Here is a 15170-nt window from a genome sequence, read left to right on the forward strand (position 1 = left end):
TGACCAAGGACTTTCTGTACGGTAGTCAATATTCCCGAATGCTGTGTTCGATGCGTTACAGTTCATAAGACAGCAGACTCAGCTTCTCATGGATGTAAGATGATAACCTAGTGGGGTCTCTCGATATATACTCGATGGTACGGGGAGCACAAGTCTGTGCTAGCAGCTATTGAATAACAGAAGGAGGAATCACCCAACCTTAAGCGAAAAGAATAATGACTAGGTTTAACGACGCCAGAGTACGCCTCTAGCCTAGACCTCTAGATAATGTGCGTTAAGTTCAAATGCATTGTTAGGTTCATTCAATTGATTTTAAGAGTTAATGTTGGATTAAGTTTTGGTTTTCAGGCCCTACTAAATGTATTTCAAAAATTCCTAGGATGCAACTACAATGAGTAAAACATCATTCGTTTCGATGAACAACTACCTAAAGGAGGGTAAAGAGTTCATTTCCAAGCAAACACAAACCAGGACAAGCAAATCCAAACACTACGAAACACAATGCATGAATACACTTATCTCACAACTACTAATGAAAGATTTAAAACTTCACTTCATAAATTATGAAAATTCAGTAATGCAAATGTACTTTCACTTTCGTATGCCCAATGAATGCAATTATTTGTTTTTTTTTGTTTTTTGTTTTTTGTTTAAAGAGAAAAACAAGAAAGTGTAAACCTGATTGATCCAAGAAATTGTGATCTATGCTTGATAGTGAAGAAATCGAATCAATATGAAGAAATCGGTTCAATAACCAACACTAAAAATCAACCGGCAAGTTAATGAGCAGCAAAAAAGCCTCAAGCAAATCAATAAGACAATTGCGGATAAACCTTGGACATACACATAACCCAAGCAAACAACTTCTCGACAAAGCCCTTAACAGAGCTAGCTTACATGGTTTGAAAACACAAGACTCACTCAATGAAACCAAAGAGAAGGTACCTTAACCAAAAGCAGTAAAAAACAAGCTGATGAGAGACAAGAAACAACAGGGGATAAACAAGATTAATGGATTTAGGAGGTAAAGTTGTAAAAACAACTTTACAGGAATTGTCATAGGTGTTACACTGACAACTTGAGACTAGTTGCAAGAGTACACCTGTTTTCAGAGACGTCGTCGCAAGAATACACCTATTTTCAGAGACGGTTCAATTTCAGGAATCGTCACAGGGATTAAACTAGCAACCTGGGACGAAAGCCAAATCGTTGCAGGCACAAAGTTATAACATCAGCAATGTCGTCACAGCTGTTAAGCTATCTTCACCAACGATCTTACTTAAAGCAAAAGACAAAGAAAAATCACCTAAATAACACCAAATTGATCTTCCAAATAGTCAGAAGGACTCCCAGTTTAACCCATGTAACCCAAAAAACTGAAGGTGCAACCCCAAATTCAAGAGACACTAAATCAAACCAAGAGTAAACAAGAGAAAAAACATACAAAGGGTATCCTCAGTAGAGTCGCCAACTTGGGAAGTAGGAAAGTGTTCCCTCAGCAGACAGAGGCAACCCCTCTAGCCCTAGAGTGGGTCTAGTCACAGCAAAAACAAAACAACAATCAATTTCCTTAAATAGTCATCATTGGAGGCCTACCTCAAAATTGGTGCTCGATGAAGATTTCGTTGCGCCGCTCCAACTTCCATTTCCTTCTCCTTAATGAGAAATCGACCTGAAACACCACAAGAAATCAACATAGCACATAATTGAGAACAATAATGATCTACTTACTTATAAAGTCAAGAAATCATAAGCTATCAAGTAAATTATACACAAGATATAGGAAATCATCATTGGTTGTATTAAAATGAATCAAGAGCAAATCTTACAACCAAGTCTTGATGTTGCAAGCCTTCTCGGAGGGTCCATAAGGTATGTTTGTTCAAGCATTCACTCTCAAGAATGGGTCTTCCAAATGGATAATATCTCTCTCTCACTTACAAACTCTAATTCAAGGCTAAGGCACTCCACAATCTCTTACCAAACTATCAGCAATTCCACACTTGTCAAACTCACACCAAAGCTATCTAATCTACTTCAATCCAACTAGCAACCAGTAACTAGGAACTCAAAGACTAGCTGATCATAGCAATGGTGAGTGCTTTTATAGGAGGAGGAGCCTCCATGAAATGAGGGAGAGGGAGCTTATCCTCAAGGGAGGCTTCATAAAAGGTGGAACTACCATCCCAGAGGAGGAAAGGCGAACCAATCTGACCCAACAACCAGTTCTAGAATCACCCAGAAGGCCGATTGTTTGAACTAATTCACCAAATCTAGATCATCGCAGGTCATAAACTAGGGCTTAACGACGACATCGTAAAGGAGCAATGCATTCATACCAATAGTCACAATAAACATATGGAGGACTTGCATCGAGCCCTAATATTCGACCGTCGTAGGAAACATGTGTACCCCTGCAACGATGTCACAACTATACAGTTCATGACATGGAATTGTCGCACTTTTTAAGGGTTTACTTGCGACGATGCTGAAACTTAGGCAAAGAGGGCCAATCTTCAACATTAGAGAGCACTTTCTTACTCTTCTTTTATGAGTGGGAATATATGGACATGTTTATCTGATGTATGACACAATGAAGGGACTGAGATGAGGTCAGTGACAAATTACTGTGTAACAATTAGCCTATGGGTGGTATGGTGTACTTTTCTGGTGATAAACCTGGAACTCCGCTGTGAGCGCGTTGATGGTTTCATTCAAGAAATGTGTTCCGTGATCGCTCATTAAGATTTTTTGGTAGCTAGATCGTGTCAATACGTTTTCAAACAAAAACTTGGTAGTCGCGGTAGCCGTGCAGTCCTTGATCGGTTGTGCTTCCACCCATCGTGTTAGGTACTCCATCGTGGTGATGATGTACCGAGCACCTGTATTTCCCTGAGGTTTGATTGGGCCCACGAAGTAAATTTCCCATTTCTCAAATGGCTATAGTGTCATTTTGGGATTTAGTGGCATCTCGTCCCTTCGCGATGGTTTTCCTATCCTTTGACATATATCGCAGGCCTTACAATGTGCTTTCGAATCCTGGTGCAAGGTCGGCCACCATAACCCTGTGCGAAGAATATTTTGTGCAGTCGTGCATCCTGCATAGTGTCCTCCTGCAGCACCCCCATGTGCTTCCACAAGGATCTGACCTCGTTCAAATTCAAGTACATAACTTTGCAATATCTCATCATTGCCCATTTTGTAAAGGTGCCCTGCGATGACAAAAAAGTCCGTCACGCGCACCACCAATTCCTTCTTCTGTTGGATTGAGTACTCCTTTGGTGCAGTCCCTGTTATTAGAAAATGGATTATATCCTTGAAGTGTCCGTCCGCGATGCGTACTGCAAAGGGCTGTGCATTAGGTAGTCCCTCCTCCAAATTTGTTGGCTCCTCACCCGTCTAAATTCGTGACAAGTGGTCTGGTCCTACGTTTAAGCGCCCCGACTTGACTATGACCTCAAAATCATATTCTTGAAATAGTAAGATCCATCTGCATATGCTCCCCCTTAGCACAGGATTGTTCACTAAGTATTTCAATGTGGAATGGTCGGTATACATCTTGAAATGTCCTCCAAGTAAATAGTATTGGTATTTCTGGAGCACGTACACCATTGCCAACCCTTTGCGTTCGGTGGTAGAGTAGTTCTTTTCTACTTTGGACAATCTTCGACTTGTAAACGCGATCGGGTGATCCACACCCTCTGTGCCCTCCTGTGTGAATACGACTCCCAACGCGATACACGAAACATCAACATGTACATGAAATTCTACATCCCATTTCAGGAAGACCAAAATTGGCACGGAGGCCAGTTTTCCCTTTAGGACATCCAAACTATTCATGCAATCATCATTCCAGTAGTATGTCACATATTTTTTCAATATTTTTTTTATTGAAATGGTTATTTGTGTAGAAATTCCCACTGTAGATCATCTGGTAATGCAATGTACTAAAGCAAAACACTTGATCTGCTTCTACAAACAATTTAGCAGAGGCTTAATCGAACATGAGCAACATCAATAAGAACACATATAACTGATATGGAGAAAGCAATCACACATAACACAAAAGAATTTACCCAGGGAAAGGCTTAGCCTAAAACCCCACTCTCTGTATTATCATACATAGGATTTATACAGAACCTTAGCTCTCACACAACTAGCCAACTCTCAGTAAAATCCTCACAGATGAAGGTGGAAATACATCAGGATTACAGAAAGCCTTAGATCTCACAGCTAGCCAGCTCTCAATGCAATCCTATTGGATGCTCACAGAAAATCAAGACTTCTCCTAAGCCTTCTCCTCTTCCCTCCAAGCCTCCTATTTCCTTGCGCAATTTTTCCTGGGTGATCCTCCTGTTACCAAGTGTAACACTGATCTCTCACATTGATCTCACACCCTGTAAAACTACACAATCCTCAAGGAACCTTACTCCTTCTACTTGGATGAGTTTCCTTTATACAAAAAAACCATCCAACTGACAGTACACTGTCCCTACTCTGATCTCAACTAGGTCTTTCTTAGAACTAACATTCATGAGTTATTTATGAGAGAATATTTAGTTATCTGAAATACAGTAGTTACATGCATGCAAGAATTAACTAACTGAAATCTCATTAAATTAAACAAACTGTTAAATTAGTCTAACTAGACTTGACTAAGTTAAACTAAGTCAACTAATCCTCTCAATATAGAACTCATCCTTAATTCATCAATCAGTGGAGAAAATCAAGGACACATTCCCCAATTAGTGGAGAAATTATTTCATGTTCTCACAAAGACTTCAAGTTTGATTTTCCTTAACTAATTAACTCAAATTGAATTAATTAATTAATATTCAAACTGCTGGTAATATCAAATTCAAATTTTACTTCCTATTTTTAGTCCAGGGACTGACTAAAATAGGAATCCATCCTGAACTACTAAAAATAGAAATTCTATTTTTAACACTTCCATTTTTCATTCCCTGTTGCCTAATCAAGCATTGGTACCCAAACTGCTATTTTTAGCATTTCTTGTGGCCATTTTTCAACACTCCCTCTCAACAAGAAAGGCTTCCTCTCGAATCCGATCTTGTACCTTTGGAATGTTCTGCATGCAACACTTCTACCAAGTGTGGTTGCTCCAGCAACTCTCAGAACAAAAAAAAACTCCCAACTGACCTCTTTGTTGGGCTAGAAACATACTCTGATGCTGAAGCTCTACCTACTACTTACAAGTGCTCCCTCTCGGACCTCTACACTGCTGCAACATCTCCATGCATCTCGCACCATTGCACACCTCTTTGTGCCATCATGCACTCAGTGCAACACACTTGTGCCTCTGGCATTGTTGCAGCCTGCTAGCTCTGCGTTGTCTTGGGATTCCTGCACTGTAACTCTCTCTTATGCTCCATCCGCATATGTCTCTACCCAATTAGTCAGTCCTGCTACTCCTCATCGGGGCTCCTGTAGAAAAGTCAAATCAAAGAGGTTGGGTACCTCAAGGATCTTGCCCCTCCTCCTTGGGAGGATCACTCCACATCGCCCCACCTCCTGCCTGGAGGTATGGCTGCATGTGATCCCTTAGCCCAACTGGCTAGAAGTTTTCCCCTATTGGATGTCTCTGCATGAGTAGATGTCTCTACTCGATCTCCTCTTAGCTTCTCTAGTTGTGGCTGCTCCACAACCTCCTGAAGCTGCTTCACCAATTGTGGCTCCTCCAAAATTGTCTGAGACTTCTTCTGGCGCTGCATGTTGAGTGTAATATACTCTCCTCAACCACCAAGTATCTAACCTTTGCCTTGCTCCTCAAGGCTTTGCATTCATCTTGTACCTCAAGTGCATACAGGTTCTTGGCTAGCACACCAATCTGTTTCCACTTATATTTCCCACCGTCATGAAATTTTATGGAAAAAGATCTGATTTTAAATCAACGATATCTCCCTCATCCGAACTCCGATTTAGCCGATTTTTTTTTTGTTTTTGAATTTTGGTATTTTTCTGTAAGGAATCCAGATCTACTATTTTTTTCTGAAAATTTTACACAAAAATTTTCAGATTTACTCTGAAAAATCATGGCCCAAAACTCAAAACTTCGAAATCTCCTCTAATATATTGTTCTTCCTTGATCACCTATGCTCCGATACCATGTATAAATTCCCACTGTAGATCTCCTGGTAATGCAATATACTAAAGAAAAACACTTGATCTACTTCTACAAACAATTTAGCGGAAGCTTAATCGAACATGAGCAACATCAATAAGAACACATATAACTGATATGGAGAAATAAATCACACATAACACAGAAGAATTTACTCGGGGAAAGCCTTAGCCTAAAACCCCACTCTCTGTATTAGCATACATAGGATTTATACAAAGCCTTAGCTCTCACATAGCTAGCCAGCTCTCAGTACAATCCTCACAGATGAAAGGTGGAAATACGTCAGGATTACACAAAGCCTTAGATCTCACAGCTAGCCAACTCTCAGTGCAATCCTCCTGGATGCTCACAGGCACTCAAGACTTCTCCTAAGCCTTCTCCTCTGCCCTCCAAGCCTCCTATTTCCTTGCGCAGTTTTTTTTGGGCGATCCTCCTGTTACCAAGTGTAACACTGATCTCTCACACTGATCTCACACCCTGTAAAACTGCACAATCCTCAAGGAACCTTATTCCTTCTGCTTGGATGAGTTTCCTTTATAGAAAAAAAAACCATCCAACTGATAGTACACTGTCAATCTTCTGATCTCAACTGGGTATTTATCAGAATTGACATGCATGAGTTATTTATGAGAGAATATCTAGTTATCTGAAATACAGTAGTTACATGCATGCAAGCATTAACTAACTGAACTCTCATTAATTTAAAAAAATTGTTAAATTAATCTAATTGGACTCGACTAAGTTAAACTAAGTCAATTGATCCTCTCAATATAGAACTCATCCTTAATTCCTCAACCAGTGGAGCAAATCAAGGGCACATTCCCCAATCGGTGGAGAAATTATTTCATGTTCTCACAAATACTTCAAGTTTGATTTTCCTTAACTAATTAAATCAAACTGAATTAATTAATTAATATTCAAACTGCTGGTAATATCAAATTCAAATTGTACTTCCTATTTTTAGTCCAAGGACTGACTAAAATAGGAATCCATCGTGAATTGCTAAAAATAGAAATTCTGTTTTTAGCACTTCCATTTTTCATTCTGTGTTGCCCAATCCAGGACTGGTACCCAAATTGCTATTTCTAGCACTTCTATTTTTAGCATTTCTTGTTGCCATTTTTCAACACTCCCACTCAACAAGAAAGGCTTCCTCTCGAACCCGATCCTGTACCTTCGGAATGTTCTGCATGCAACACTTCTACCATGTGTGGTTGCTGCAACAACTCTTGGAACAAAAAGAACTCCCAACTGACCTCTCTGTTGGGCTAGAAACATACTCTGATGCTGAAGCTCTACCTGTTGCTGACAAGTGCTCCCTCTCTGACCTTTACTCTACTGCAAAATCTCCATGCATTTCTCACCATTGCACACCTCTCTATGCCATCCTGCACTGGTGCAACACACTTGTGCCTCTCGCATTGCTGCAGTTTGCTAGCTCTGCGCTGTCTTGCGATTCTTGCACTATAGCTCTCTCTTCCACTCCATCCGCATCTGTCTCTACCCAATTAGTCAGTCTTGCTACTTATCATTGAGGCTCCTGTAGCAAAGTTGAATCAAAGAGGTTGGGTACCTCAAGGATCCTGTCCCTCCTCCTTGGGACGATCATTACACATCGCCCCACCTCCTACGTGGAGGTATGGCTACATGTGATCCCTCAGCCCACCTAGCTCAAATTTTCTGCCTACTAGATGTCTCTGCATGAGTAGATGTCTCTACTCGATCTCCTCTCAGCTTCTCTAGTTGTGGATGCTCCACAACCTCCTCAAGTTGCTTCACCAATTGTGGCTCCTCCACAATTTTCTGAGACTTGTTCTGGCACTGCATGTTGAGAGGTAATATACTCTCCCTCTCAACCACCAAGTATCTAACCTTTGCCTTGCTCCTCAAGGCTTTGCATGCATCTTGTACTTCAAGTGCATACAGGTTCTTGCTAGTACACCAGTTTGTTTCCACTTCTATTTCCCACCATCATGAAATTTTCTAAAAAAAGCTGATTTTAAATCAGTGATATCTCCCTCATCCGAACTCCGATTTAGCTGATTTTTTTTTTTGAATTTGGGTATTTTTCCACAAGGAATCCAGATCTACTATTTGTTTCTAAAATTTTGCACAAAACTTTCAGATCTTCTCTGAAAACTCGCGGCGCAAAACTCAAAACTTCGAAATCTCCTCTAGTATATTGTTCTTCCTTGATCACCTGTGTTCTGATACCATGTAGAAATTCCCACTGTAGATCACCTGGTAATGCAATGTACTAAAGCAAAACACTTGATCTACTTCTACAAACAATTTAGTGAAAGCTTAATCGAACATGAACAACATCCATAAGAACACAAATAACTGATATGGAGAAATCAATCACACATAACACAAAAGAATTTACCCGGGGAAAGCCTCAGCCTAAAACCCCACTCTCTGTATTATCATACATAGGATTTATACAAAGCCTTAGCTATCACACAACTAGCTAGCTCTCAGTACAGTCCTCACAGATGAAGGTGGAAATACATCAAGATTACACAAAGCCTTAGCTCTAACAGCTAGCCAGCTCTTAGTGCAATCCTTCTGGATGCTCACAGGAAATCAAGACTTCTCCTAAGTCTTCTCCTCTACCCTCCAAGCCCCCTATTTCCTTACGAAGTTTTTCCTAGGTGATCCTCCTATTACCAAGTGTAACACTGATCTCTCACACTGATCTCACACCCTGTAAAAATGCATAATCCTCAAGGAACCTTATTCCTTCTGCTTGGATGAGTTTCCTTTATAGAAAAAAAATCCATCCAACATGCATGAGTTATTTATGAGAGAATATTTAGTTATCTGAAATAAAATAGTTACATGCATGCAAGCATTAACTAACCGAACTTTCATTAATTTAAATAAACTGTTAAATTAATCTAACTAGACTTGACCAAGTTAAACTAAGTCAACTAATCCTCTCAATATAGAAATCATCCTTAATTCCTCAATTAGTGGAGCAAATCAAGGACACATTCCCCAATTAGTGGAGAAATTATTTCATGTTCTCACAAAGACTTCAAGTTTGAATTTTTTTTTTTTTTTTTTTTTTTTTTTTTTTTTTATGTTAATGGAAAAAACATATGAGCAATTTATGAAACCAACGTTTCAGACTATCTAGGTGAGTCCATCATCAGGGCAATGAGATCTGTATTTTGAGAAGAGAGAGTCGAGAAAATTATGAAGCTATTAATAGATGAATAGAAAGATATCTTTTAGCTTATGATGTCGGCCTGATTGATTTACACTTATTAATTAATTAATTTTTAATTAATTTTTTTTATATATCAAAATTAAATTAAATTAATTAATAAATTTTTATTTAAGTGACAGTTTGATATTAATTATATTTTATTATTATTATTTTAATTAATTAATTTATTTTTATTTAATATTTATTTATTTATTTTCTATTATTATTATTATTATTATTATTATTTTTTCAATTAATTAATTTATTATTATAAATATTATTTATATCCTCTCTTTTTATTTGATTATTTTTTTATTTTTTCTTACTTCTCTTTAATACAATTAAATCATTATTCTTATTATTAGTTATTTATCAGTGATCTTATTATTGTTATACATATTATTATTACTAATAATATCATCATTATTATTATTATTATAGTTAATATTATAATTATTATTCCTATTATAATTATTATTCTTATTCTTTATGATTATCAAAATTGTTATTATAAAGATATTATAATTATATATTTTTTATGTTATTTAAATTATGTGATATGTTATATAAATGAGTTATTTGTTCTGAAATAATTTAAATTGAAGAAATTATTATTTGCATTTATTTATTTAATTAATTATATAAATTTTGAATTGTCAAATGTTGTCACAAGGGAGTATTAGATTAGTTTAAAGTTTTTTTCATTTTATTTAATAAGGGTTTCCAGGTACTACTTATTTTAAGACCATCATCCCTATTCATATTATTGGAAGATTTCTCAATTTCAATTGCCTCTTTAATTCTTCTTTTTAAATTAGCTTAAGAGACAGTTTGATATTAATTAAAGTTTTTTTTTTTATTAATATTAATATTAATATTATTATTATTTTAATTTATTTATTTATTTTTATTTAATATTTATATAAATTTTGAATTGTCAAATATTGTCACAAGGGAGTATTAGATTAGTTTAAAGTTTTTTTCATTTTATTTAATAAGGGTTTCCAGGTACTACTTATTTTAAGACCATCATCCCTATTCATATTATTGGAGGATTTCTCAATTTCAATTTCCTCTTTAATTCTTCTTTTTAAATTAGTTTAAGAGACAGTTTGATATTAATTATATTTTTTTTTTATTAATATTATTAATATTATTATTTTTTTAATTAATTAATTTATTTTTATTTAATATTTATTCATTTATTTTCTATTATTATTATTCTATTTATTTATTTATTTTTTTAATTAATTAATTTATTATTATAAATATTATTTATATCCTCTCTTTTTATTTGATTATTTTTTATTTTTTCTTACTTCTCTTTAATACAATTAAATCATTATTATTATTATTAGTTATTTATCAGTGATCTTATTATTGTTATACATATTATTATTACTAATAATATCATCATTATTATTATTATTATAAATATTATAATTATTATTCTTATTCTTTATGATTATCAAAATTGTTATTATAAAGATATTATAATTATATATTTTTTATGTTATTTAAATTAGGTGATATGTTATATAAATGAGTTATTTGTTCTGAAATAATTTAAATTGAAGAAATTATTATTTGCATTTATTTATTTAATTAATTATGTAAATTTTGAATTGTCAAATGTTGTCACAAGGGAGTATTAGATTAGTTTAAAGTTTTTTTTCATTTTATTTAATAAGGGTTTCCAGGTACTACTTATTTTAAGACCATCATCCCTATTCATATTATTGGAGGATTTCTCAATTTCAATTGCCTCTTTAATTCTTCTTTTTAAATTAATTCAGTTTGAGTTAATTAGTTAAAGAAGTTTGATTTTCTTTAACTAATTAACTCAAACTGAATTAATTAATTAATATTCAAAATGTTGGTAATATCAAATTCGAATTGTACTTCCTATTTTTAGTCCAGGGACTGACTAAAATAGGAATCCATCCCGAACTATTAAAAATATAAATTCTATTTTTAGCACTTCCATTTTTCATTCTGTGTTGCCCAATCCAGCACTGGTACCCAAACTGCTATTTTTAGCAGTGATATTTTTAGCACTTCTATTTTTAGCATTTCTTGTTGCCATTTTTCAACAATTTGGGTATAACTCTTGATAAATTTCCTATAGTAGCCAGTTTGTCCCAGAGTAGCGCGTAACTGTTTGACACTGCGCGGTGCTTCTAGATTCAGAATAGCAGCAATCTTCGCAGGGTCCACCATTAGGCCTTGTTTGCAGACCACATGGCCTAGCAGGTTGCCAAAGGAAATGAGGAAGGTGCACTTTTTAAGGTTTAGCACAATTTGGTGTTGGCAACAATTATCCAACATCAACCGTAAGCTCACTACATGGTGCTTAACTAATCCAGAGACAGTCCAATCATCCAGATAGACCTCTAAGAACTTGCGGATGTATTTGAACACCGCCACCACTATGCACGAGAATATTGCTGGCGCGTTCTTCAATCCAAAGGGCATAATGGTGTATTAAAAGCAACCCCATTCTGTTGCGAAGGTTGTTTTTATCCTATCTTCCGGTGTGATCTTGATCTGATGGTACCCTGAGAAGCCATCCGTGAATGAATAAGCTTCCTAACCGCCAACATTCTCCAATACTTCATCTGTGAATGGTGTAGGAAATGGATTGTGAACATAGGCGTCATTGAGCTTCTTGAGGTCCACGCATATTATTATTTTTCCTTTTGGTTTTTTCTCCTGTACTACCATAGGACTCACCCAATCCGATTCTTCCACTGGTTCAATAATTCTAGCTGCGAGCATTTTGTCTAATTTGTTGCGGACCTTTTCTTTATACTTTGGGTTCAAGCGGTAAGGCCGCTACTTAACTGGCTTCGCATCCGGTTTCAGGGTGATCTTCATCATCCCTAAGTCACCAATGATCCCTTTTAGGTCCGTGATTTTGGCCATGAACAAGTCTTGGTATTCACGGAGTAACTCAACGACCTTATCTACCGTCGCATCATCCAAATAGTCTCCCAGCGTCACATACTTTGGCTCTTCTTCTGTGCCAATGTTTACCTGATTTGTTTTTAGTGGCGCGGTGATGTCAAGATCCTCAATTGATGGTCCTCAAACCTTGCAACAGTCTTCAGTTTCGGGAATATCAATATTTCGGGGGTCATCATCATCCTCCTCCACCTGCACATTATAACATTCTAGGGCGCTGCTTAACTGGGTTTCCCATACTGGTTGTAGCATTTCTAATGGCTCCTATGGTATTTATAATATGGAGGCTTTTACTGCTTGCAGTGCATCGTCAATAGTATCCGACCACTGGTCTTCAAATGGAATGTTAACAAGAATCCCTCGGGCAAGACATCCCATTCACCCGTACCATGCTGGAGTTTGGTCTTAGTATACCAGTTCATGGGTATTACATCCAAGGTATGGTAGAATAAGTGTACCCATTCGGGCTGTGGTTCTTCCCCGTAGACCTTGGTCCATTTTGCGAGGCGCATATGTGGGTCATCTCGTTCATCATATTTGTCTTCTAACCACAACTATGGCTTCCCAAACCATAGGTGCATCATCCTTCTGCATCCATGCTAGTCCTCGAAATTTCCTTGATGTGTACCCCACCATTGTGTGGGTTTTGCTCGCAGTGCCCACTTCAACGCATCGAACCGCTGTTGTTCTGGTACTGCGCTTTCAAATTTGTTCAAGAATTCATCCAACTTTGTCAATCCATCATATGTCGGTAGCCCTCTTACCTCCATTGTCACGAAATGTAATGATATAACCATCATGTTGCAATTCAGTGTCGTTACTTCGTGCAATCGATTCTGCCATTGCTCTACTTCTTCGTTTGAATCCGAAGTGCAGGAGCTTTCTCGCTCCCACGAGATCCTCCCATCCATAGTCAGATTCATCCAATCCTAGTCTCGTGCAGTTATCTTGTAAATACAATCAAGATCATCGTCGCTTTCATCGTCGCGCACTAGTTTAGTGCAGCGCGCTCCTTCGGCTGGGTCTAGTGTGACTACTACACGCAATGACTTTTTCTTGAAGATCATCTTGCGCTTCTTCAGGTTGATGACTCCATTCATATCGGTGGCCTAGTCTATTCCTAACAACACGGGATAGGGATTGCTGTCATCGACAATCTCTATTACTTCAAAATCCGTCTGTGTGCTCGCACCTTCAATATCAACTGTTACCCCTTGCAACCTTCCCATGGGAAAAATCTTCTGTTGGTTCGCCATTCGTAATTGAATAGGGGACCACTATAACGTAGGCCTACCCATACATTCCCATGTTTGCTTCGGTAATACATTCACGTCTAAACCCAGATCTAGGATTACTTGATCCATTTCATACTCACCAATCTATGCAGTCAACCTCATCTCCCTTCCAGTGTGCAATGCATGCTTCCCCAATTTCCAGACTACGCGTGGTTCTCTTGACCCCATGCACCTGGTGATCAGTTCCTGTAGTCCTTTAACTACCTTGTTGTCACGCAACAGTTTCATACATGTCTCCAAAAAGGTAGTAAGCATTGAAGGATTCATTCTTAGCTCTGGCTGATCCTTACTACCTGAAGTGGAGGCCTCTGCGAAGCTCTTCTTAGCTTCCATGAATGTCTCCTTTGTACATTCTAAGTCAAACTCGGGTTCCTTTGTAGGAGCCTTGCGAACCCACGTACTTTCCTCTGGCTGCTTCCCTTATCCTCTCCCATGGTCATGCCACTTCTGAGCGTCATGTTTACATTCAGGTCCTCTTCGCGTGGCTCAGACCTCATCATTTGTATATTCTGATTCAGGGGAGTCTGGAATACCCATTTTTCGTGCATCTTTGTGATCAATGTAGGACAATCTATTGTTTCATGATCAAACTGAGCACAATATGTATAGGATATCTTCGTCGGGTTGGTAAAGTCAAGGGCATAGTGCTCTTGTCCTCCACAATTGTAACAAATTAACTATTCACGCCCCTTGCCTGGTCCCATTCCTCCTCATCCTCGACCTCGGCCCTGAAATCTGGTGCACGCCATCCCCACATCTGGGTTGAGGGATCATGTTTCATTCTACATTCTATAGGCTGGGGTCCGATGCATCATTAGCTCGTAACTGCGGCAAGTGCACTCATTGTGGCCTACCAACCTGTAGAAATTACAAAACAATTGCTAGGGTGTCTGTGTAGAAATTTTGAATAATATGACACATATTCACAGAGATTATCCTGATTATACACTTATAAGTGAAACATGCATAATACATAACCTCCTCTATGTTGATCATCAATTTACATAAGTAGAAACATTCACAGGCATACATAGAAGCATCAGTCACACATATCAACACAGTATTTTCCCAGGGAAAGAATCTCGCTAAAAACCCCAACTATCTGTATATTATATTGATTGAGAACATGTAACAATACATAGTACAATACTCCTCACAAGTAATCAGTACTAGCTCCACCTGTTACACACAATACAGCTCAGATCTGATCTCCAAATCTCCTCCGCTGCTTGCCTGCCCCCACAGCTCAATACCTGCAAGAGAATTGATGAGAATGGTTTACCAAACTCATATTTCACCTGCAAAGAATCACTCACACTGTGTTGGACGTGAGCACAGGCTACAATTCTTTGTATTGGCCAATTCATTGGCATACTCAATCCCTCTGATTGTGCAAATCATCATGCACAACTATAGTCACAACTGATAGCAATCTGATCCTCTAACATCTGTCCCTGCTGAACTGAACATGCACTGACATGCAACTGAGTTAACTGATGTATTCTATAGTTGCATTATGAGTTAATATCTTGTGAATTAATTAATAACCAATTCA

The sequence above is a fragment of the Pinus tabuliformis genome, chromosome 7 (assembly GCF_031772625.1).
Source record: "Pinus tabuliformis cultivar Carrire ecotype Pingquan chromosome 7, CPIR1, whole genome shotgun sequence".
Lineage (NCBI taxonomy): Eukaryota > Viridiplantae > Streptophyta > Pinopsida > Pinales > Pinaceae > Pinus > Pinus tabuliformis.